At 46.1% G+C, this 25,632-nt stretch overlaps 1 protein-coding gene across 1 annotated transcript in view; it reads left to right on the top strand.

Moving 5' to 3' along the window:
• The first annotated feature begins 2,688 nt into the window (after positions 1 to 2,688).
• The window catches only part of prox3 (prospero homeobox 3), a 34,218-nt gene continuing 11,274 nt past the window's right edge, over positions 2,689 to 25,632 (top strand). Inside the window, 3 exon segments of the mRNA XM_045721456.1 lie at positions 2,689 to 8,939; positions 9,512 to 9,888; positions 10,144 to 10,314. The gene's annotated coding sequence lies outside the window, so the exon portion shown is untranslated.

Raw genomic sequence — 25,632 nt, forward strand, 5'->3', positions numbered from 1 at the left:
CCCCTGTGGGTTACTTATGGTATCTAAATCCCCCAGTGGGTTACTTATGGTATCTATCTCCCCCTGTGGGTTACTTATGGTATCTACCTCCCCCTGTGGGTTACTTATGGTATCTAAATCCCCCTGTGGGTTACTTATGGTATCTACCTCCCCCTGTGGGTTACTTATGGTATCTAAATCCCCCTGTGGGTTACTTATGGTATCTAACTCCCCCTGTGGGTTACTTATGGTATCTATCTCCCCCTGTGGGTTACTTATGGTATCTATCTCCCCCTGTGGGTTACTTATGGTATCTATCTCCCCCTGTGGGTTACTTATGGTATCTAAATCCCCCTGTGGGTTACTTATGGTATCTATCTCCCCCTGTGGGTTACTTATGGTATCTATCTCCCCCTGTGGGTTACTTATGGTATCTAAATCCCTCTGTGGGTTACTTATGGTATCTAACTCCCCCTGTGGGTTACTTATGGTATCTACCTCCCCCTGTGGGTTACTTATGGTATCTATCTCCCCTCTGTGGGTTACTTATGGTATCTATCTCCCCCAGTGGGTTACTTATGGTATCTATCTCCCCCTGTGGGTTACTTATGGTATCTACCTCCCCCTGTGGGTTACTTATGGTATCTATCTCCCCTCTGTGGGTTACTTATGGTATCTACCTCCCCCTGTGGGTTACTTATGGTATCTATCTCCCCCTGTGGGTTACTTATGGTATCTATCTCCCTCTGTGGGTTACTTATGGTATCTATCTCCCCCTGTGGGTTACTTATGGTATCTAAATCCCCCTGTGGGTTACTTATGGTATCTATCTCCCCCTGTGGGTTACTTATGGTATCTAACTCCCCCTGTGGGTTACTTATGGTATCTAAATCCCCCTGTGGGTTACTTATGGTATCTAACTCCCCCTGTGGGTTACTTATGGTATCTACCTCCCCCTGTGGGTTACTTATGGTATCTATCTCCCCTCTGTGGGTTACTTATGGTATCTATCTCCCCCTGTGGGTTACTTATGGTATCTATCTCCCCCTGTGGGTTACTTATGGTATCTACCTCCCCCTGTGGGTTACTTATGGTATCTATCTCCCCCAGTGGGTTACTTATGGTATCTATCTCCCCCAGTGGGTTACTTATGGTATCTATCTCCCCCTGTGGGTTACTTATGGTATCTAACTCCCCCTGTGGGTTACTTATGGTATCTATCTCCCCCTGTGGGTTACTTATGGTATCTATCTCCCCCTGTGGGTTACTTATGGTATCTACCTCCCCCTGTGGGTTACTTATGGTATCTAAATCCCCCTGTGGGTTACTTATGGTATCTAAATCCCCCTGTGGGTTACTTATGGTATCTAGCTCCCCCTGTGGGTTACTTATGGTATCTAACTCCCCCTGTGGGTTACTTATGGTATCTATCTCCCCTCTGTGGGTTACTTATGGTATCTATCTCCCCCAGTGGGTTACTTATAGTATCTAACTCCCCCTGTGGGTTACTTATGGTATCTAGCTCCCCCTGTGGGTTACTTATGGTATCTAACTCCCCCTGTGGGTTACTTATGGTATCTATCTCCCCTCTGTGGGTTACTTATGGTATCTACCTCCCCCTGTGGGTTACTTATGGTATCTATCTCCCCCTGTGGGTTACTTATGGTATCTATCTCCCTCTGTGGGTTACTTATGGTATCTATCTCCCCCTGTGGGTTACTTATGGTATCTAAATCCCCCTGTGGGTTACTTATGGTATCTATCTCCCCCTGTGGGTTACTTATGGTATCTAACTCCCCCTGTGGGTTACTTATGGTATCTAAATCCCCCTGTGGGTTACTTATGGTATCTAACTCCCCCTGTGGGTTACTTATGGTATCTACCTCCCCCTGTGGGTTACTTATGGTATCTATCTCCCCTCTGTGGGTTACTTATGGTATCTATCTCCCCCAGTGGGTTACTTATGGTATCTACCTCCCCCTGTGGGTTACTTATGGTATCTATCTCCCCCAGTGGGTTACTTATGGTATCTATCTCCCCCAGTGGGTTACTTATGGTATCTATCTCCCCCTGTGGGTTACTTATGGTATCTAAATCCCCCTGTGGGTTACTTATGGTATCTAACTCCCCCTGTGGGTTACTTATGGTATCTATCTCCCCCTGTGGGTTACTTATGGTATCTATCTCCCCCTGTGGGTTACTTATGGTATCTACCTCCCCCTGTGGGTTACTTATGGTATCTAGCTCCCCCTGTGGGTTACTTATGGTATCTAACTCCCCCAGTGGGTTACTTATGGTATCTAAATCCCCCTGTGGGTTACTTATGGTATCTAAATCCCCCTGTGGGTTACTTATGGTATCTAAATACCCCTGTGGGTTACTTATGGTATCTATCTCCCCCTGTGGGTTACTTATGGTATCTATCTCCCCCTGTGGGTTACTTATGGTATCTAAATCCCCCTGTGGGTTACTTATGGTATCTATCTCCCCCTGTGGGTTACTTATGGTATCTATCTCCCCCTGTGGGTTACTTATGGTATCTAAATCCCTCTGTGGGTTACTTATGGTATCTAACTCCCCCTGTGGGTTACTTATGGTATCTACCTCCCCCTGTGGGTTACTTATGGTATCTATCTCCCCTCTGTGGGTTACTTATGGTATCTATCTCCCCCAGTGGGTTACTTATGGTATCTATCTCCCCCTGTGGGTTACTTATGGTATCTACCTCCCCCTGTGGGTTACTTATGGTATCTATCTCCCCCACAGGGGGAGATTACTTACTTAAAACAAATCCAAATTTAATAAACTCCCCATATCTATTGTGTGAAATACCACAGTGTACCATCACAGCAGCAAGATGTGTGACCTGTTGCCACAAGAAAAGGGCAACCAGTGAAGAACAAACACCATTGTAAATACAACAATTTATTTTTCCTTTTGTACTTTAACTGTATATAGTCATAATATGCCGTTTGAAATGTCTCTATTCCTTTGGAACTCTTGTTTGTGAAATGTTTACTGTTAATTTGTATTGTTTATAATCTATTTTACTTGCTTTGGCAATGTGAAATATGTTTCCCATGCCAATAAAGACCGTTGAATTTAATTGTAGTTTTTATGCCCTGACATCAAATCAAATCAAATCAAATTTATTTTTATATAGCCCTTCGTACATCAGCTGATATTCTCAAAGTGCTGTACAGAAACCCAGCCTAAAACCCCAAACAGCAAGCAATGCATGTGAAAGAAGCACGGTGGCTAGGAAAAACTCCCTAGGAAAAACTCCCTAGAAAGGCCAAAACCTAGGAAGAAACCTAGGAACTGGCGCCGAAAAGTTTGTTTAAACAATTCAGAGACTGAAACGAATACGTCAGATGACTTACATTAAAGGGCAACATATCGATATACAATGTTTTAGTAAACCACAGTTTCTAAACTCAGAGGCGCAACATTGCCAGACTTCCGGGAACGCTTGCGAAGCAGACCAGGCCGGGGTTTAAGAAGTCAAAGAGAAAAGTGAACATTTCTTCCTTAGTTGTTAATTTTAAAAAGATCTAAAGGCACAATCTAGATTCGAACCAATGTATTAGGTAGTTGAACATGTTATTACTCCAACCTTTGCGAAAGTTTTTTTCACGTTCGTAAAAATAAAAAATATAAAAACTTTATACTGAAGGAATGTCTTTGAATTGATGGCCTTTCCATGCGCAATTCAGCGCATAACGTCCATTAGACGTGTTTCTGCGCATGATCTTAGCTTGTCGACGTCGCCATGACATCACCTACAACCGTGATCGAGGATTTCAACCAGAGAAGCAGTTTCTGGTTGTCTTCATACTGTACTGTCCCTGAGTGAACCTTGAATACAGAATGGTGAATTCTCTTCCGCAACACGGTAGACTTCTCCTCACCACCACCACTCTTGCCGCGTTCACACTATATATATATTTTTTATTTTATTTTATTTTTTATTAAACAGTAACATGCAAAACACACAAAAAAACAGAACAGCCAGAGGGATTTCACAAAGAAATAAGGAAGAGAAAAAAACACAAATCCACAATCTATCAATTGAAATCCAGACATGTAGCTAATACATTTTTTGAAACATTTTGATTGGTATATATTTTAATAATTCTAAATAGTTTTCCAAATCAGATTTTAAAAAATTAAGGGTCTTTTTCTTCATACATTTTTATTTGTATGAAAATGTTTCCTAAAATAAAGAGATTTATGACATACTCCCGTTCAGTTGCGGAATCAGTGTAGTAAAATAATATGTCAAACTTAGATATTTCAATGGTTGTATGCATTTTGTTGCCAAGATATAGTTTGACATCAGTCCAGAACACTTCACTATGTGAAAAATGACAGAATAAGTGTTCTACACCTGCATTGTTTGGGGTTTTAGGCTGGGTTTCTGTACAGCTGATGTAAGAAGGGCTATATAAATACATTTGATTTGAATAGATTCAGTTTCTAGTTCACAAAAACTGCATTCACTGGTACCATCAGGTATATATTTAGGAATCAAGCTATTACACGGATAGAATCTATGGAGCATCTTCAAGCAGATCTCCTTTACTTTATTGGCCACCATGAATTTGTGTGAAGTGAGCCAAGCATGGCGCCAAGTTTACATCAAACGATGAAGCCCAACAAAATATTGCAGAGGGAATAGCCTTCCTGTAGAAAATATCCCTTTATAAACGATTGTTGAATTTCTTATCTAATAAACCTATGCCATTCACCTGGATATTGCTTACAATAGGAGATATTCCAAAATATTCATTATTCTGAAATAATGATTTTATTCCACTAGGTACAGCTTTTATTACAGTGTCATATTCCTTGCTTGAAAACATCAAAGTTGTATCTTTCCATAAATTGTCTCTGCGTAAATAGATTCTCACTAATACGAACTAATTAGCTGACAAGGACAATGTTTTTTCGATAACCAGTTACGGTAAAATAACATCTTGTTTCTATGTAATATCGACCCATTATTCCATATAAAACATTTATGAGGTGAAAAGTTATTCCGAGTGGCCTACTAAATTTGTCGTCGTTATTTAGGAGTGTGATTGGACGCCAATTATACATATTTAAGAGAAACTTCTACATGTACCGCGTTCGCCAGTTAGCAAATCAGAAATGTCCGAGTCTCATGGTTTCCGACTATGACCTGAACGCAGCATAAGAACCCTTCAAAACGAGGGGCGTGCCTCGGTTGTCGCTGCGCAACCAACCAGGAAGCTACAGTGGATAAGAAAAAAAAATGTAAACAAGAACTAGTGTTTGTATCAAATATATTTATAATTAGCTTTTTGTTCTGTCTTTGTTTTGTATTGTATGACAGCCGACACAGACACGCCTGTCTATTGTACCATTAGCTACCAGTGTATAAATCTCCTATCCACACAGCGATGTCTCGGAAAGAAAGAGAATGAAGAATATTATGTTTTTTTCTCTCGGTGACAGAACCACGCACACACGAGAAGAGAGACACTGAATATAAAGTCACCGCAAGGGTCGGTTTATCAATTTGTCTTATTGGTATCTTAGTAGCCGCTAGCAAGCTAGTTAACGTTTGTCATTTCAATGCATTGTTTTGACTGTCTTGTTATAACTAGCTAGTAGAGACTTTGTCAGGATAGTCATGTGTAATTGAGGGCTATTTGGTTGTTATTCTAAGAACATCTGCGCTTTCAATGACAGATTGACCAGGTGAATCCAGGTGAAAGCTATAGGCTCTTATTGATGTCACTTGTTAATAAATCATATTCAATCAGTGTCGATGGAGGAGACGGGTTAAAGAATAATTTGTAAACCTTGAGACATGGATTGTGTATGTGTGCCCAGTGGTGGAAAAAGTACTCAATTTTCATACTTGAGTAAAAGTAAAGATACCTTAATAGAAAATGACTCAAGTGAAAGTCAACCAGTAAAATATGACTTGAGTAAAATTATTTGGTTTTAAATATACTTAAGTATCAAAAGTAAATGTAATTGCTAAAATGTATAAATCATTTCAAATTCCTTATTAAGCAAACTAGACAGCACAACTGTTTATGTTGTTGTTGTTGTTGATGGATAGCCAGGGGCACACTCCAGCATGTGTAAATGTATGGAGTAAAAAGTACATTCTTTTCTTTAGGACTGTAGTAAAGTAAAAGTTGGCAGAAATATAAATAAAGTACAGATACTCGCCCAAAAATAATTAAGTAGTACTATAAAGTATTTTTATTTAAGTACTTTACACCACTGTGTGCTATAAAGAAGGTGAATGGGCAAGGCAAAATATTTAAGTGCCTTTGAACGGGGTTTGGTAGTAGGTGCCAGGTGCACCAGTTTGTTTCAAGAACTGCAACTCTGCTGGGTTTTTCACTCAACCGTTTCACGTGTGTATCAAGAATGGTCCTCCCCCCCAAAGGACATCCAGACAACTTGACCCAAGTGTGGGAAGCGTTGGTGTCAACATGGCCCAGCATCCCCGTGGAACTCTTTTGATACCTTGTAGTCCATGCCCCAACAAATCAAGGCTGTTCTGAGGGCAAAAGTGATGCAGCTCTATATTAGGAAAGTGTTCCTTATGTTTGGTATACTCTGTGTATACCACTGTGTATACCAGTAGATGCTCCTCAGAGAATGTGGAGGACAATCCTCCTCAGTGAATTTCATAAAAATGGTAAAACATTTAATGTTATCCATTTTAGATCAAAATTAAATAAAGTTAGATAAAGCACTCTGTAGGGTAGCACCATGGTGTAGCCGGAGGACAGCTAGCTTCCATCCTCCTCTAGGTACATTTACTTCAATAGAAAACCCTAACCCTAACCCATGGTTCTCACCCCCTTCCATAGACTTACACAGTAATTAGGACAACTTCCAGAGGACGTCCTCCAACCTATTAGGGCTCTTGCAGCATGAACTGATATGTTGTCCACCCAAAGGATCAGAGAATGACTCTAGTACTGAAAGCATAAGCTAGAAAGACAATAGTTAAACAGTTTTGTACAAATTTAATTTCTTCCAAAATGAAGTTTTACTTTATTAGCTAGCAAATGCAGCTAGCTAGTTTAGCCTACTGAAACACCCTGCTCAAACCGAGGGATGCTATGTTAGCTAGCTGGCTATGACTATCCAACACAACGCTGGAACTCTTCCAAGTCAAGGGCTTTTGGTTTTACTCAATTGTTGCCACTGGGGACTGCTGGTGTAAGTGCTAAACTGCTTACTGACTATGCTGTAATGTTACCGCATGATTGTAGCAGGTTTAGCTATGTTGACTATGACTTTAGCTAATATGGAGACAACGATGTAGGCTGTGTGTAGCAGTTATGATGTGGTTTGGCTTGGAAATATTTTTTTTCTCCTGGTCACATCCAGCTGATGTGCTGTAAATTGAAGTCCACAAGTGAAGGGAAAAGGTTAGAGGAGGAGAGCGCATAGATGCGAGAAGGAATACAATGTGGCTGCTATGAAAGGGAACTGTGAAGGGTCTCCCGAGTGGCGTAGGGGTCTAAGGCCCTGCATCACAGTGCTAGCTGTGCCACTAGAGATCCTGGTTGGGGCCGATGGGGCAGCGCACAATTGGCCCAGCGTCGTCCGGGTTAGGGAAGGGGAAGGGTTTGGCCGGCGGGGACGTCCTTCTCCCATCGAGCTCTAGCGACTCCTGTGGTGGGCCGGGTGCAGTGCACGCTGACACGGTCGCCAGGTGTACGGTGTTTCCTTCGACACATTGGTGCGGCTGGCTTCTTGGTTAAGTGGGCATTGTGTCAAAAAGCAGTGCGGCTTGGTTGGGTCGTGTTTCGGAGGACGCACGGCTCTCGACCTTCGCCTCTCCCGAATCCGTACGGGAGTTGCAGCGATGAGACAAGACCGTAACTATCAATTGGATACCATGAAATTGGGGAGAAAAAAAAATAAGTTATGTGTGATCAAGCTGCCAATTTTGTTGAAAATTTCAAGCACAGCTGTTAGCTAGCTAATCAATTTCAAAGGGGCATTGTTGGGAACTCGTGATTCGTTGCATGACTTGAGCCTCAACCCCAGTGACTACACCCTTCTTGGGTAACTAGACCCCCCCGCCACACACACACACGCACTCCCCTAGCCCCCCACCCTACTCCTCCCCCTTACCTTCTAGCTGCTGATAATACTGTGCTTCCAACCCTCCTGTCCTTTGTACACATGGACTTCAAACCATTGATCTCTTCTATGTAAATACAATGCACAGATCAATGAACTTATCACCCTGTCCTTACCTACCTTCTCTCCCTCCTTCTCTCCCTGTCTTCTCTTGAGAGCCAGGTCTGCCTACGGTGGCCTTTCTCAATAGCAAGGCTATGCTCACTGAGTCTGTATATAGTCAACGCTTTCCTTAATTTTGTGTCAGTCACAGTGGTCAGGTATTCTGCCACTGTGTACTCTCTGTTTAGGGACAAATAGCATTCTAGTTTTTTGGGGTTGATTCTTTTCAGTGTGTCAAATAGTTATCTTTTTGTTTTCTCATAATTTGGTTGGGTCTAATCGTGTTGCTGTCCTGGGGCTCTGTGGGGTCTGTTTGTGTTTGTGTTTGGTAACAGAGCTCCAGGACCAGCTTGCTTAAGAGACTCTTCTCCAGGTTCATTTCTCTGTAGGTGATGGCTTTGTTATGAAAGGTTTGGGAATCGCTTCCTTTTAGGTGGTTGTAGAATTTAACGGCTCTTTTCTGGATGTTAATAACTAGTGTGTATAGTCCCTCCCCCTCTCATCCCCCTCCCCCAGCGCAAAGGCTCAGACTGTGAACTAGCGGAGGAGGAGGGGACTGTGGCTCCTATTCAACCCCAGGACCTGGGCCTCTCCCTGGGCACAGATCTAGGCGAGCCTGAGGTTGGTGGCTGAGGCCTATAGTGAGATGGGTGGGAGTCCTACTCCGGTGGAAGAGACTGAGCTACCAGATGAGCTAGAAAACCGAGGTAGAGTGACATGACTATTACTTCTATTTTGATATGTCTCATTTACATTTTACATTTAAGTCATTTAGCAGACGCTCTTATCCAGAGCGACTTACAAATTGGTGCATTCACCTTATGATATCCAGTGGAACAACCACTTTACAATAGTGCATCGCTGTCTCTCTCGTTTTGTCTCTCCCTCCCGCTGTCTCGATATCAGAATCCAGTGTGATGTCATGGTCTTTGTAAATCTGATTGGGGATGACTGCACAGCCATCGAGATTCAGTGTCTGATCCGACAGCAGTTCTCTCTGCTTCTTGGCATCCAAAATCACCATCTCTGTCTCATCCAAGTTGCAATCCCGTTTCTTTATGTCCTATTTGATTCATTCTAATTGTTCCTGATTCTAAATGTTCCATGTTCTAATTGTTCCTGATTCTAAATGTTCCATGTTCTAATTGTTCCTGATTCTAAATGTTCCATGTTCTAATTGTTCTTGATTCTAAATGTTTCATGTTCTAATTGTTCTTGATTCTAAATGTTCCATGTTCTAATTGTTCTTGATTCTTAATGTTCCATGTTTTTTCCCAAGTTCCCTCTCAGTTCCACCCCGGGTCCTGGGAACGGACCAATCACAGTCTCAGGAGGAGTTTGATTTGCTATTTGACTCTGTGGTTGGGGAGGAGCCTACGGGAGAAGTTCCGCCCCCTGCTCTCGCCGATAATGACCTTGCCATCTTCGACCCCTGTACTAAAGGTCAGAGGTCAAGCACACACACGTACAGAGACTACTACTACTGCTGCTTCTCCCAATCCGAGTGGCTCAGCGGTCTAAGGCACTGCATCTCGGTGCTAGAGGAGTCACTACAGACACCCTGGTTCGAATCCAGGCTGTATCACAACCGGCCGTGATTGGGAGTCCCATAGGGCAGCACACAATTGGGCCCAGCGTTGTCCAGGTTTGGCCGGGGTAGGTTGTCATTGTAAATAAGAATTTGTTCTTAACTGACTTGCCTAATTAAATAAAGGTTAGATCAAATACTGCTACAATCACATTCCACCACATATCTATCACTTTTAACTTTTTAAAACTACTTTATCACTTTTTTTTTTTGCTTTTATTTCAAACTCTCTTCTCGTTCCTGTAACACTTTAATCACAATCTTCTGGTCATTTCATATATTTTTTTTCCTGTTCTTTTCATCCCTCCTCCTTTTCTATCCAGACCAACCTCACACGACCACTCAGAACTCCTGTCGCGGCCCCTGACCAATCCGGACGGCGACGAGGCAGGCAGGCAGCCAATGAGCTCACAGCTGCAATGGAGAGGGAGAGTACGGTACAGCCATACTGAAATACAAGACAGCTGTGGATTTACTCATCACTGGAGTTAAAGGTGAGAGAGGGGGAGGGAGAAAGGTGCATACAGGGGGAGGGTACGGCTGAGGGGAGGGGGGAGGGTACGGCTGAGGGGATGGGGGGAGGGTACGGCTGAGGGGAGGGGGGAGGGTACGGCTGAGGGGAGGGGGGAGGGTACGGCTGAGGGGATGGGGGAGGGTACGGCTGAGGGGAGGGGGGAGGGTACGGCTGAGGGGAGGGGGGAGGTACGGCTGAGGGGAGGGGGGAGGGTACGGCTGAGGGGAGGGGGGAGGGTACGGCTGAGGGGAGGGGGGAGGTACGGCTGAGGGGAGGGGGGAGGTACGGCTGAGGGGAGGGGGGAGGGTACGGCTGAGGGGAGGGGGGAGGTACGGCTGAGGGGAGGGGGGAGGTACGGCTGAGGGGAGGGGGGAGGGTACGGCTGAGGGGAGGGGGAGGTACGGCTGAGGGGAGGGGGGGTGGGTACGGCTGAGGGGAGGGGGAGTGGCGGCTGATGGGAGGGGGGAGGGTACGGCTGAGGGGAGGGGGGGAGGTACGGCTGAGGGGAGGGGGGGAGTGGCGGCTGAGGGGAGGGGGGAGGTACGGCTGAGGGGAGGGGATGTGGCTTAGGAGAGATGGATGGAGTGGGAGGAGTGGGTTAGGGAGAACCGTGTAGGAACTTAGTCAAGAGATTGGGACAAACGAGGATAAAGAGGAGTGGGAAGAGTGTTTTGGAGATTCCAGGGGAGTCCAGGGTAGTGTGTTATAGATAAGAGGATCTGAGACGGTTGGTTCATTTTAAAACCCAGGACACTGTTCTATTGTTCTAACTCTCTCTTTTTGTCTCTCCCTCCCGCTGTCTCTCTCTTTTTGTCTCTCCCTCCCTCCCGCTGTCTCTCTCTTTTTGTCTCTCCCTCCCTCCTGCTGTCTCTCTCTTTTTGGCTCTCGCTCCCACTGTCTCTCTTTGACTTCTGCCAAATGTCTTTACCTTTCTCTCTCTCTCCCCCTCTCGCTCTTTCTCTCGCTTGCTCTCTCTCCGCCAACTCGTCTCTTCCTATCCCCCCTCTCTCTCGTACCCCCCCTCTTGTCCCCCCTCTCCCTCGTCCCTCCTCTCTAGGAGATCCAGACCCAAAACGTAGAGAGTCAGTAAAGAGAAGAACTGCTCAGTATCTGAAACACACAGAGACACTCTCACACAGCTCACCTCTCTCACACACACCTCGCAGGAGAAGGACTCTTAAACATACTAACGCAATGCTTAAAGGAGAAGTTTACCCAAAATCCAGAAACTCCCAAGTGATTCCATACATTGAAACTATTTCAGGGGAGTTTGCCCTCTGCAAAAATGGGTCTCCTGACATTGCTGGATGCTGGCCTTGCTCTGCTCTGCTCTGCTCTGCTCTGTTCTGCTCTGTTAGCAGTGAATTGATGATTCAGAAATCCAAAGTGTGGATGAGTTTGTTGTTTTTATTGAAAGCATATGGCTGAAATCAGCTATTTTTGTCAAAAGTACTATCGGTTTGGAGTCAGGAAATGTGTACTTTTCCACCTAAAAACATTCTATTATTTTATATAGCTGACTGCTACAGCAGCAGAGATGCTTATTTCTGAATCATGAATTCATTGGCAACGGAGCAGAGCGAGGCCTGCTCCAGTAACAGCTGTTTCAGTACAGCGCTACCGGGGGAAGAGAGGGGAAAACTCCACTGAACCAGGTTCAATGTGTGGAATCTCTTAGGAAGATTTTAGATACATTTCTCCTTTTTAAATGCAAACACACACACACACACACACACACACACACACACACACACACACACACACACACACACACACACACACACAGGACCAGGACTTTTAAAACAAACACATGAACAGAATACTTATGCACACAGATGCTCCTTATAAATAGACCAAAACTCACACTACAGCAACCATTAGGTCTAGAGCACTGAATAGCACACACACACACACACACACACACACGTACACAGACACACACACACAGACACACACTGAAGTGTGCACACACACACACACAGACACACACTGAAGTGTGCACACACACACACACACACACACACACACACACACTGAAGTGTGTACACACACACACACACACAGACACACACTGAAGTGTGCACACACACACACACAGACACACACTGAAGTGTGCACACACACACACACACACACACACACACACACACACACACACACACACACTGAAGTGTGTACACACACACACACACACACAGACACACACTGAAGTGTGTGTATACACACACACACACTGAAGTGTACACACACACACACTGAAGTGTACACACTAGCACTATGAAGCAGCCCATCAATCCAAGTGTTGCTGTTTGTCATTTTGAGATTTTAGTTGATTTTAAATGTAAAGTCTTGAGTTTTAAAATCTGATTCGCCTTAATGAACAAGACACTGGCTATATCCCAAATGCCACCCTTTTCCATCCCATGGTACTCCGGTGCCTGGGCCCCCCCAGGGCCCCCGTGGTACTACGGTGCCAGGGCCCCCCAGGGTCCCCATGGTACTATGGTGCCAGGGCCCCCCCAGGGCCCCCATGGTACTCCGGTGCTAGGGCCCCCCCAGGGCCCCCATGGTACTACGGTGCCAGGGCCCCCCCAGGGCCCCCATGGTACTACGGTGCCAGGGCCCCCCCAGGGCCCCCATGGTACTACGGTGCTAGGGCCCCCCCAGGGCCCCCATGGTACTACGGTGCCAGGGCCCCCCCAGGGCCCCTGTGGTACTACGGTGCCAGGGCCCCCGTGGTTCTACGGTGCCAGGGCCCCCCCAGGGCCCCCATGGTTCTACGGTGCCAGGGCCCCCGTGGTTCTACGGTGCCAGGGCCCCCATGGTACTACGGTGCCAGGGCCCCCCCAGGGCCCCATGGTACTACGGTGCCAGGGCCCCCCCAGGGCCCCCATGGTACTACGGTGCCTGGGCCCCCCCAGGGCCCCCGTGGTTCTACGGTGCCAGGGCCCCCCCAGGGCCCCCATGGTACTACGGTGCCAGGGCCCCCGTGGTTCTACGGTGCCAGGGCCCCCCCAGGGCCCCCATGGTACTACGGTGCCTGGGCTCTGGGCCATTTGTGACTCATACAAAGACAATGTCCGCTTAATTTATCTTCCTAAAGTCTTTTACAATGTTTTAATTTAATGTTAGTAATAATATGTACTGTATAGAGTGGATTTGTACACTACACAAACATTTTGTTAATTGTTTTCTAAATAAATACGGTACAGTAGATGAGATGATGTTGTCCCAGTGGGGTACTGTTGCTATAGCAATAGTATTGTGATAGTTGTTATACTGTTGGGCGAGGAGTTTCTTTTCCATGACCATGTGACCTCACCAGGAAAAACTATTGGCCCTAATTAGAATCGTTATTTATCAGAGTCAATTCCATTTCAGTTCAGGAAGATATACTGAAATTCTCATTTTTCTTCAATGTTTCTTAATGGAAAAACTATTGGAATTTCACATTTCAGTGTACTTCTCCAAATAGACTGAATTCAAATGGAATTCCCCCCCCAAGCCATTTAAAAACATATATATATCTCAGTATATTTAGTATATTGGCTTTGTCTATAATACAGATGTAGTGTGTGCAGTGACGTAGTAGCTCAACTCTACCAGCAGGTGTCGCCATTGAGCAGTTGTCTAATTAAAATCTGCATCATGAACCCAGCAGAGAGAAATGATAACGACGTCAACAATGACGGAATGATTCCATCTGCTTAATAGACACCCAGAGGAGTAGTACTTTTAGATACCTAACCTTTTCTCTGGCCATGAGAGGGAGGGAGGGGAGGAGAGGAGAGGGGAGGAGAGAGAGGGAGGGAGGGAGGGAGGGAGGGAGGGAGGGAGGGAGGGAGGGAGGGAGGGAGGGAGGAGAGAGAGAGAGAGGGAGGGGAGGAGAGAGAGAGAGGGAGGGGAGGAGAGAGAGGGAGGGGAGGAGAGAGAGAGAGAGGGAGGGAGAGAGGGAGGGAGGAGTGGAGAGGGATGGGGAAAAATGGAGAGCTGATTAAAGGATAAGAGAGGATGATCTCTTCATTGTACGGGAAAAACGGATTGGGGGGGGGGGCGATCCTGACCCACCCTTTTCTCGCTCTCTCTCTCGTTCTTTGTTTGTGCATTCTGGGGAGTCTGGAGAGAGAGAGAGAGGGATGAGAGGAGAACGAGAACCTTGCACCTGTGAAGAGAGAGGGAGAGAGAGATGGAACAAAACAGGGAGGTGGAGAGCAGCACAGCATTAGCATGCTGAGTCAGCACTCATCTTTCCTTTTTCTATTTATCCCTACTCTCTCCAACCCCCTCTCTCCACTTCTCTCCCTCCCTCTCTCCATGTCTCTTCCTCTTTCTATCCCTCCATCCCCCTCTCCTCTTTGTCTGTGACAATTACACCATCAAAACACTTCAGTCAGAGAGGGTAATTGGTGCCAGTGTTGTAGTGAGAGAGCGATATAGATAGTGTGTCTATTTCTGTGCTTGTGTGGGTCTAAGTGTGTGTGTGTGTTTAGAGAGGGTCCATCATGTGTTCTATATCGTACTGCAAGGTGCTTCACTCACTGTGAGAGCCTGCTCGGTCAGAAGGCACAGAATCGGTGTACTCAAGTAATGTGGCTTTACACACAGTGGTGAGGGCTATGGGAGTGTGGTGTCAGGAAAATAACCTCACTCAACGTCAACAAAACAAAGGAGATGATTGTGGACTTCAGGAAACAGCAGAGGGAGCAGCCCCCTATCCACATCGACGGGACAGTAGGTGGAGAAGGTGGAAAGTGTTTTAAGTTCGTCTGTGTACACATCACTGACAATCTGAAATGGTCCACCCACACAGACCGTGTGGTGTAGAAGGCGCAACAGCACCTCTTCAACCTCAGGAGGCTGAAGAAATTCAGCTAGTCACCAAAAACACTCACAAACTTTTACAGACGCACATTCGAGTGCATCCTGTTGGGCTGTATCACCACCTGGTACGGCAGCTGCTCCGCCCATAACCGGAAGGCTCTCCAGAGGGTAGTGAGGTCTGCACAACGCATCACCGGGGGCAAACTACCTGCCCTCCAGGACACCTACACCACCTGATGTCACAGGAAGGCCAAAAAGATCATCAAGGACATCAACCACCTGAGCCACTGTCTGTTCACCCCGCTACCATCCAGAAGGCAAGGTCAGTACAGGTGCATCAAAGCTGGGACAGAGAGACTGAAAAACAGCTTCTATCTCAAGGCCACCAGACTGTTAAACAGTCATCACTAACACAGAGAGGCTGCTGTCTACATACAGACTTTAAATCATTGGCCACTTTAATAAATGGAACACTAGTCACTTTAATAATGTTTTCATATCTTGCATTACTCATCTCACATGTATATACTGTATTCTATTCTATTGTATCTTAGTCTATGCTGTTCTGACGTCGCTCGTCCATATATTTATATATTCTTAATTCCATTCCTTTACTTAGATGTGTGTATTAGGTATTTGTTGTGAAATTGTTAGATTACTTGTTAGACATTACTGCACTGTTGGAACTGGAAACACAAGCATTTCGCTACACCCGCAATTACATCTGCTAACCACGTGTATGTAACCAATAACATCTGCTAACCATGTGTATGTAACCAATAACATCTGCTAACCATGTGTATGTAACCAATAACATCTGCTAACCACGTGTATGTAACCAATAACATCTGCTAACCATGTGACCAATTACATCTGCTAACCATGTGTATGTAACCAATAACATCTGCTAACCACGTGTATGTAACCAATAACATCTGCTAACCATGTGTATGTAACCAATAACATCTGCTAACCACGTGTATGTAACCAATAACATCTACTAACAATGTGACCAATAACATCTACTAACCATGTGACCAATAACATCTACTAACCATGTGACCAATAACATCTGCTAACCAATAACATTTGATTTGACTTTGATTTGCACATGAATTACAGACACACAAACACTTGGCTAAGCGATACTTTACTGACTCTACTTTTACATATATGTAAAACTCACACATCCTGTAGGCAAACTCAACCCCAACTCACTCACAAATACACTGTACACACAGATATGCGCACACGCCTTCCAATGACCTATATGTGTTAAATGATATCCCCCACCCCCTAACACACACACACACCTCAGTGGTCTGCTCTGTTGTGAAATGAGGAATGAGCATAATGTGTTTCCTTCACACACACAGCAATTACTGGAAAAAAGCACTGGACACACACACCCTCTGTTTCTATTCTCTCTACTTCCTCTCTCTACTTCCTCTCTCCCTCTCTGTCACCTTGCCTAAGGCTGTTTGAGTGCTCTCTCCTCCCTCCCTCCCTCTCTCTCTCCCTCTCCATCCCCCTCTATCACTCCCTCCCTCTATCCCTCTCTCTAAACAGGAATCAATGCACAAACACTTTATGCTGTCCATCAATTCTCTCATATCGCCTCCCGCCTCAGTTCTCACCCTTCCTTCCTCTTTTCCTCCCTTCCTGTTTTCTCTCTCCTCTTTTCCTCCCTTCCTGTTATTTTGCTCTCATTCATCTTCCTCCCTTCCTGTTCTCTCTACCCACCTCTCTCTCTTTCTCCCACCCGCTTTCTCTCTCTCTCTCTCTCTCTCTCTCTATCCCTCCATCCCTCTCTCTGGGATGCCCTATTTTTCCATTCCTGGTGCTGCTGTGTTCCCAGAGTGATATTGAAGTGTTAGATCAAACACACACACACACACACACACATCATCAGTCATTGGATGAGCTGCTTGATGTTGGGCCAAGTGGTTGACATGTTACAGACCTCAGAAAGAGGCAGCAGCACACACACACAGAGAGAGAGAGACACACACACACACAGAGAGAGACACACACACACAGAGAGAGAGACACACACACAGAGAGAGAGACACACACAGAGAGAGAGACACACAGAGAGAGAGAGACACACACACACACAGAGATACACATCATCCTCCTCTCTGCTCTGTGCCAAAATATAATTTAACTAAGCTAGCTATCTGTGAAAGGGTTTATGGTCAGTTAAATACACTGGCTAAATAAATCTGTCCCCACACACACAGAAAAACACATCTCTCTCACACGTACACAGACTTCATAATTTCTCTGCATATGCTGTTGTTAATCCAGACAAATGACCCTCTCTCAGGCAGCTTTTGTTACCGCCATTGTTACCATAACAACCACAACCTTTTGGTTTTTGGGGGGTGCTTACACTGAAGAGGAGAGATGGAGGATGGGAGGGATAAAAACACAGAGGGATGGAGAAAGGGAACGGGGACAGAGTGAGGCGGGTGTGTGTTACGGGCTAGACACTACAGTAGATGAACAGGTGAGATGATGTTTCCTATTCGTTAGTAAGTCATTAACCCTTCTATCAACCACAAGGCCCTGAAAGCTGACAGAACTCCGGCATTAACCAAGCCAACATGACAATAAAACACATTGTCCATGTAGCCAATGAAGTTTGCCACGTTTGCTGTCTGGGCCCTTCATGTGAATAAATGCTGTCTACAAATAAATCAATGTTTTTCCTTCTAGAGATAACAAAAAAATGGTTCATATTTGACTCCTTCAATCGAGGCTACGAGTTTCGTTTCGGCTGTCAGTCAGTAGTTTTGTTCCAAATGACACCCTATTCCCTTGACTGGGGCCTAAAGTCAGGGTGTCATTTGGGACTGATGAAAACTGTCAAAAGATAGTCTTAAACCAACTGTTTATAATGATCGTTCTAAAGAGCCAATGAGAGACCTAGGGAATATGAACTCTGCTCTGTGATAGGACAGGAGCCAGGATTCCACTACTGGGATATCTGCCCACATGGAGAGTGAGTATGAATTCTAGTTGTGCCATGTAACTAACTACCTACAGCCACAATAGTATATATATATATATATATATATATATATATATATATATATAATCCCAGTGTATTTCAGTTTTGGCAAAGTCGTTAGTTCATCTATATCACGTAGCTATACTTTAGTCTCCATAATAGACAGAGAGAAAGAGGAGATGGGGAACAAGGGGGGGTCCATGGGGGAACATGGGGGGGGTTCATGCCAACCGTGCAGTGAAGTGGACAACAGCTCGCGAGCCCGCCCTCACGCACCTTTTCAAAGCGTGCGAGGATGTCACAGGGAGATAGTGTATGTTAGGAAGCTAGAGATAGACAGAGAGATAGACAGAGAGATAGACAGAGAGATAGACAGAGAGATAGACAGAGAGATAGACAGAGAGATAGACAGAGAGATAGACAGAGAGATAGACAGAGAGATAGACAGAGAGATAGACAGAGAGATAGACAGAGAGATAGACAGAGAGATAGACAGAGAGATAGACAGAGAGATAGACAGAGAGATAGACAGAGAGATAGACAGAGAGATAGAGAGAGAACGAGGAGCAGCAATAACAGGAAACACTGCGCGCAGGGCTTTGCTTTCTACCGAGCGGATGCACTGACCAGAGCAAACAGAAGGGCACGAGAGGAGCGGTTGCAGACAGATAAAACGGGAAGAGGAACACTGGAAAAACACCTCAGAACTAACCGGTTCTAACGGTCTCACGGAGAGAGAGAGAGAAGAGTCGGTTTCCGTGCGGGGGGGTTATCCAATTCAGTGAGTTATTGTCGAAAGTCAATTCTACTTTTGGTTTGTCACACTGACTGTACTCCGTGTGTCCTTTGCTGTGAAGTGCACTGACCTGTGTGTCCGTCCATGTTTATGTATCCTAGCCTATTGTCAACTGCGACATACTGTACGTGCACCGACAATTAATGGGCGGCAGCTGCTCATTATGGAGGACTAAACCTGACATAATTAGAAATAAATTAATAAATAAAAGCACACATATAGATAAATACCTAAATAAATGCTCATATAAACACATAAATACCTAAATAAATGCTCATATAAACGCATAAATAAATGCTCATGTAAACAGATAAATACATAAATAAATGCTCATTTAAACAAATAAATAAATGGATGAATGAATGCATACAGATTAATAATTAATAGCAGTTTATTTTGTTCTATTAATTTTATATTATTTATTTCTGTATTTCTTCCTCCAGTATGATAACGAGGGGGTGTCAAGCAAACATATGTGGCTGGTATCTAACAAACCATTGGTTGATCAATGCCACAGTGCGTTGCACTTGCCTGGGCTGCTTTCAGTATGACATAACGGTGTTCAACATTTTAAAGATCATGTTTAACATTAGTACCCCCCCAAAAACAATCATGTGTTGAGCATACATGTATCAGTGTCACTTTTTTCCCGACATTAGAAACTGGAGATAAAATCTATTTTATGCTGCCGTGCTGAACACGCACCATGAAAACACACAAATAGAACATTGTCCTTGGTTGCCGTAGAAAACGGTGAACAACTGTGGAACATTTACATTTACATTTAAGTCATTTAGCAGACGCTCTTATCCAGAGCGACTTACAAATTGGTGCATTCACCTTATAATATCCAGTGGAACAACCACTTTACAATAGTGCATCTAAATCTTTTAAGGGGGGGGGTTAGAAGGATTACTTTATCCTATCCCAGGTATTCCTTGAAGAGGTGGGGTTTCAGGTGTCTCCGGAAGGTGGTGATTGACTCCGCTGTCCTGGCGTCGTGAGGGAGCTTGTTCCACCATTGGGGTGCCAGAGCAGCGAACAGTTTTGACTGGGCTGAGCGGGAACTGTGCTTCCTCAGAGGTAGGGAGGCGAGCAGGCCAGAGGTGGATGAACGGAGTGCCCTTGTTTGGGTGTAGGGCCTGATCAGAGCCTGAAGGTACGGAGGTGCCGTTCCCCTCACAGCTCCGTAGGCAAGCACCATGGTCTTGTAGCGGATGCGAGCTTCGACTGGAAGCCAGTGGAGAGAGCGGAGGAGCGGGGTGACGTGAGAGAACTTGGGAAGGTTGAACACCAGACGGGCTGCGGCGTTCTGGATGAGTTGTAGGGGTTTAATGGCACAGGCAGGGAGCCCAGCCAACAGCGAGTTGCAATAATCCAGACGGGAGATGACAAGTGCCTGGATTAGGACCTGCTCCGCTTCCTGTGTGAGGCAGGGTCGTACTCTGCGAATGTTGTAGAGCATGAACCTACAGGATCGGGTCACCGCCTTGATGTTGGTGGAGAACGACAGGGTGTTGTCCAGGGTCACGCCAAGGCTCTTAGCACTCTGGGAGGAGGACACAAGGGAGTTGTCAACCGTGATGGCGAGATCATGGAACGGGCAGTCCTTCCCCGGGAGGAAGAGCAGCTCCGTCTTGCCGAGGTTCAGCTTGAGGTGGTGATCCGTCATCCACACTGATATGTCTGCCAGACATGCAGAGATGCGATTCGCCACCTGGTTGTCAGAAGGGGGAAGGAGAAGATTAATTGTGTGTCATCTGCATAGCAATGATATGAGAGACCATGTGAGGATATGACAGAGCCAAGTGACTTGGTGTATAGCGAGAATAGGAGTGGGCCAAGAACAGAGCCCTGGGGGACACCAGTGGTGAGAGCACGTGGTGCGGAGACAGATTCTCGCCACGCCACCTGGTAGGAGCGACCTGTCAGGTAGGACGCAATCCAAGCGTGGGCGGCGCCGGAGATGCCCAGCTCGGAGAGGGTGGAGAGGAGGATCTGATGGTTCACGGTATCAAAGGCAGCAGATAGGTCTAGAAGGATGAGAGCAGAGGAGAGAGAGTTAGCTTTAGCAGTGCGGAGAGCCTCCGTGACACAGAGAAGAGCAGTCTCAGTTGAATGCCCAGTCTTGAAACCTGACTGATTAGGATCAAGAAGGTCATTCTGAGAGAGATAGCAAGAGAGCTGGCCAAGGACGGCGCGTTCAAGAGTTTTGGAGAGAAAGGAAAGAAGGGATACTGGTCTGTAGTTGTTGACATCGGAGGGATCGAGTGTAGGTTTTTTTCAGAAGGGGTGCAACTCTCGCTCTCTTGAAGACGGAAGGGACGTAGCCAGCGGTCAAGGATGAGTTGATGAGCGAGGTGAGGTAGGGGAGAAGGTCTCCGGAAATGGTCTGGAGAAGAGAGGAGGGGATAGGGTCAAGTGGGCAGGTTGTTGGGCGGCCGGCCGTCACAAGACGCGAGATTTCATCTGGAGAGAGAGGGGAGAAAGAGGTCAAAGCACAGGGTAGGGCAGTGTGAGCAGGACCAGCAGTGTCGTTTGACTTAGCAAACGAGGATCGGATGTCGTCAACCTTTTTTCAAAATGGTTGACGAAGTCATCCGCAGAGAGGGAGGAGGGGGGAGGGGGAGGAGGATTCAGGAGGGAGGAGAAGGTAGCAAAGAGCTTCCTAGGGTTAGAGGCAGATGCTTGGAGTTTAGAGTGGTAGAAAGTGGCTTTAGCAGCAGAGACAGAAGAGGAAAATGTAGAGAGGAGGGAGTGAAAGGATGCCAGGTCCGCAGGGGAGGCGAGTTTTCCTCCATTTCTGCTCGGCTGCCCGGAGCCCTGTTCTGTGAGCTCGCAGTGAGTCGTCGAGCCACGGAGCAGGAGGGGAGGACCGAGCCGGCCTGGAGGATAGGGGACAGAGGAAATCAAAGGATGCAGAGAGGGAGGAGAGGAGGGTTGAGGAGGCAGAATCAGGAGATAGGTTGGAGAAGGTTAGAGCAGAGGGAAGAGATGATAGGATGGAAGAGGAGAGAGTAGCGGGAGAGAGAGAGCGAAGGTTGGGACGGCGCAATACCATCCGAGTAGGGGCAGAGTGAGAAGTGTTGGATGAGAGCGAGAGGGAAAAGGATACAAGGTAGTGGTCGGAGACTTGGAGGGGAGTTGCAATGAGATTAGTGGAAGAACAGCATCTAGTAAAGATGAGGTCAAGCGTATTGCCTGCCTTGTGAGTAGGGGGGGAGGTGAGAGGGTGAGGTCGAAAGAGGAGAGGAGTGGAAAGAAGGAGGCAGAGAGGAATGAGTCGAAGGTAGACGTGGGGAGGTTAAAGTCACCCAGAACTGTGAGAGGTGAGCCATCCTCAGGAAAGGAACTTATCAAGGCGTCAAGCTCATTGATGAACTCTCCAAGGGAACCTGGAGGGCGATAAATGATAAGGATGTTAAGCTTGAAAGGGCTGGTAACTGTGACAGCATGGAATTCAAATGAGGAGATAGACAGATGGGTCAGGGGAGAAAGAGAGAATGTCCACTTGGGAGAGATGAGGATTCCAGTGCCACCACCCCGCTGGCTCGATGCTCTAGGGGTATGCGAGAACACGTAGTCAGACGAGGAGAGAGCAGTAGGAGTAGCAGTGTTATCTGTGGTAATCCATGTTTCCGTCAGCGCCAGGAAGTCTAGGGACTGGAGGGTAGCATAGGCTGAGATGAACTCAGCCTTGTTGGCCGCAGACCGGCAGTTCCAGAGGCTGCCGGAGACCTGGAACTCCACGTGGGTCGTGCGCGCTGGGACCACCAGGTTAGAGTGGCAGCGGCCACGCGGTGTGGAGCGTTTGTATGGCCTGTGCAGAGGAGAGAGAACAGGGATAGACAGACACATAGTAGACAAGCTACAGAAGAGGCTACGCTAATGCAAAGGAGATTGGAATGACAAGTGGACTACACGTCTCGAATGTTCAGGAAGTTAAGCTTACGTTGCAAAAATCTTATTTGAGCCATTGGTTGCCAAGCTACACCAGGTAGCAGTGTTATGAGTGGGTTTGTTTTGACAATAAGGCACCGGGCTACAGCCATATAGTTTTGAACCTAGAAGAAGGCCGAGAGACGGGAGTAGGCGAGAAGGAGTCGACCGGGATCGGTGAGAGGAATATCCAGTTGGACAGAAAAGCACGGTAAGCTAATGTTACTGAGTGAGTATCAAGCTAGCTAGCTTGGCTACAACTGAACGTTGAGTTGGCTGGCTAGCTAGCTGCATTTTACAGTCAGACTCTACATTTTACACTTAGGTAGCTAGCTAGCTAGCTGTGTTTAACAGTCAGACTCTACATTTTAATAGTAGCTAGGTTCAGCAGACTCTACATTTTACACTTAGGTAGCTAGCTAGCTAGCTGTGTTTAACAGTCAGACTCTACATTTTACACTTAGGTAGCTAGCTAGCTAGCTGTGTTTAACAGTCAGACTCTACATTTTACACTTAAGTAGCTAGCTAGTTGCGTTTTTCAGTCAGACTAAACTTTACACTTAGGTAGCTATTTAGCTAGATAATGAACTAAACTTCAAGTATCGTAAACCATTTAGCTAGCTACCGTAGCAACATATCTGTCAGATGTAAAGCAAGCAGGATCGTGGCATGTGTCAGAAGCAGTTGGCTAGCTCATGTTAGCTAGATCACATTAGCTAGTCAAGTTTCAAGTTTTATTAGTCGTATTTACAGGATATACATGGTCCAATGAAATGCTTGCAGCTTCCTTCTCGACAATGCAACAACAATACTAAATAAAAGAGAAGAATACGAACATAAAGTAAATGGCTCAGTAGATATAATAAATATTTTAGCACAAGTATAATACAGGAAGGCACAATTTATAGTCCAATATTTACATGTGTATTGGGGGGGGCAGTGTATAAACTGAGCAGTATAATAACAGTCTGGTAGCGTGTGTGTGCTAAGGTGTGGAGAATCAGAGCAGGTAGTCAGTCCAGTTCAACTGTTCAGCAAGTCTTATGGCTTGTAGACAGAAACTGTCTCTGAGCCTTTTGGTATCAGACCTCATGCTCCGATACCGTTTGCTCGACGGTAAAAGGAGAGAACAGCTCGTGGCTGTGGTCCTTGATGACGCTGTGTGCCTTCCTCAGGCACCGTTTCCTGGATGGGTGGTAGCACCGTCCCAGTGACGTACTGGGCTGTCTTCACCACCCGCTGGAGGGCCTTGCTGTTGTGGACGGAGCAATTCCCGTACCAGGCCATGATGCAAACGCTCTCGATGGTGCAGCGGTAGTATTTGGAGAGGACCCGGGGTGGCGTGGCAAATTTCTTCAGCCCCCTTAGGAAGTAGAGTTGCTGTTGCGACCTCCTGACAAGAATGGTGGTGTTGTTGATCCATGACAAGTCCTCAGTGATGTGGACGCTGAGAAACTTAAAACACGTGATTCTCTCTACTGCAGTCTCGTAGATGTGGATTGGGGCATGGACTGACTCATCGTTGTTGGTTATCAGGCGTACAACCGTGGTGTCGTCATGGAGACTAGATGATGGAGTTGGAGTCGTGCAAAGTCACACAGTCGTGGGTGAACAGGGAGTACACCCTGGGGGTGCACCTGTGTTAAGAGTCAGTGTGGAGGTGTTGTTGCCAACCCTCTTTCAGATGTAACTCGGAGGTGTAGCCTACTTTCTGAATTAAACCATAGTGGATACCTAATTTAAGTGGGATGTCATTAAGCTAGCTAGCTAGCTAGGCTAATTCTCTACATCATCCATCTTTGAAGCAGTTGGGCAGCAAAATTATGGTCTCAACAATTACAGGCATCTAAACCAGCAGCTAACCACAGTCAAATAAGGAAGAGCATGATGGAAGAAGTCCCCTATATGAAGCTAGCCACAATAAGGATTAGCCACAATAGTGGAATTTGCTGTTCGCCTTAGCAATTGTTAGTGAGATGAGACGTGGTGCCATAATATAAATAGTAGCTTAGCAAGCTATACGTTTAATGATTTCCTGGAGCCTAGTGGAGATGTATGGTCGTATCTAAGGCAGGAGATTTCTCTGCATCCAGGTTGAGGCTTGCTTCCAGCAGGAACATGGATCACTCCCTTGTCAGTAAGTCATGATATTGTTGTTTTCCGTTATATTGCATGATACAAGTTCCTCGGTGTCCACATCACTAAGGACCTATCATGGTCCAAACGCACCAACACAGTCGTGAAGAGAGCACGACAAAGCTTCTTCCCCCTCAGGAGGCTGAAAAGATTTGGCATGGGCCCTCAGATCCTCAAAATGTTATACAGCTGCACCATTGAGAGCATCTTGACTGGCTGCATCACGGCTTGGTGTGGCAACTGCTTGGCATCCGACCAGGAGGTGGTGCGTATGGCCAAGTACTTTTTATCTTTGCATTGTTGGGAAAGGGCTCGTAAGTAAGCATTTCACGGTGAAGTTACACCTCTTGTATTTGACGCATGACAAATAACATTTTGATTTGATTTTGATAATAGGCAGGAGACCCAGTGCGAGGGCAGGGGTCTCTTTCTAGGAGACTCGCTACCTCGATCAGTCTCTCTTCAGGTGCTAGAGACAGACTGGTCCAAGGACTTCCAGAGCCACTACCTGCGATCTCTCCAGAGCACAGATAAATAAGCTGTACTCCTAGTAAACCTCCTTCACTGTGGCGGCAGGTAGTCTAGTGGTT

The sequence above is a fragment of the Salmo salar genome, chromosome ssa07 (genome assembly GCF_905237065.1).
Source record: "Salmo salar chromosome ssa07, Ssal_v3.1, whole genome shotgun sequence".
Lineage (NCBI taxonomy): Eukaryota > Metazoa > Chordata > Actinopteri > Salmoniformes > Salmonidae > Salmo > Salmo salar.